This window comes from Alosa sapidissima, chromosome 3 (assembly GCF_018492685.1).
Source record: "Alosa sapidissima isolate fAloSap1 chromosome 3, fAloSap1.pri, whole genome shotgun sequence".
Lineage (NCBI taxonomy): Eukaryota > Metazoa > Chordata > Actinopteri > Clupeiformes > Clupeidae > Alosa > Alosa sapidissima.
The window spans coordinates 36,337,774-36,339,054 of record NC_055959.1 but is presented as its reverse complement, the minus strand read 5'-3'; positions in this window follow the sequence as shown (position 1 = coordinate 36,339,054).

Below are 1,281 nucleotides of genomic sequence, written 5' to 3'. Positions count from 1 at the left end.
CGTTCACAGCAGCACCAGTGGTGGCAGTCAACAGCCCTGCAGCAAGAGAACCAGGCCAGCCCTAGAGCAAGCAAACGAAACAACACATGATTCACCGAAGAAGACGAGGAGAGAGAGAAAGGGATAGACAGAAGAGGGAAGGAGAGAGGAGGGGAGAAAGGGATAGAGACAGAGGGAGAGAGGAGGGGAGGAAGGGATAGAGACAGAGAAGAGGGAAGGAGAGAGGAGGGCTCTGTGAATGCAAATGAGAGTGTAGAGAGAGAGAGTAGGCCACTAACCCTGTGGCTGTCCACCACACTGCTAATACTGATGCGTTGGGATTGGAAAAGGTCTTTTTGATATGCTCATCTAACATGAAGCATGCTTCACATAGCAGAAAATAACTTGTTTCTTCTGTGGTGGATTTCAACACGTTAAAGGCAGAGGATAAAAATCATATTGATCAAAGAACTGAACGCTATACCTAAACTTTTATACCTCATCGGGTACCTTTGATTTTTGTGATTGTTCCTTAGCGATCTGCACATGGTGAGTCCAGTGAGGCAGACCTGTGGCCTTCTCCCCCCTACTCTACAGAAGTCCATTACCCATTACTATGGAGGACATCACTTCCAGATATCGCTTCCGGTATGGGACAACTCGGTGAAAGCAAACAACACATGAATTTTAAAAAAAATGGCACAGAATATTTGTTAGGGTCATTTTTCCATGGACCAGTTGATAGTTTGCACTCATTCAATCCAGCTGTCGTCAATTTCAGACTGTTTTATCTAGCTTGTATGTAGTAGTATGACATCCTCAAAGAACAAATACAACCATAATGTTTGGTTTTCACAGAGTGCAGCAGCAAACCTCCAGATGGTTAAATGCTGGATCATAGACTTCTACTCTAAATGATGCATTTAGTCCAATATTTCAAATGTGTACTTGCTCTCTATTGCCAATCCTCTATTTTAATCTAAAACCAACAGAATAATATGAGTAAGTCTCTCCAGCTATTCTATTTCTATTCTATTACTATTCATTTGACGATGTAGGTCAGTCACATGCTCGGTTTAGATCACTGGCTTGAGTTTTGTAGCCAGATGCTTAGATGAAAAGATGCAGCAGCTAGTGTTTGAACTCAAATTGTCAGATGGACGACCTGCTGCCATTGGCATGAATGGGCTTTCTAGTCCCATTAGTATCTGCAGAACAGTGTAATACCTGGTTGTTAGCCTGTCAGCCAGTGAGCTGTGTCTCTGCCCATGTTATTGTTATTGAGAACACTATGAAATCGCA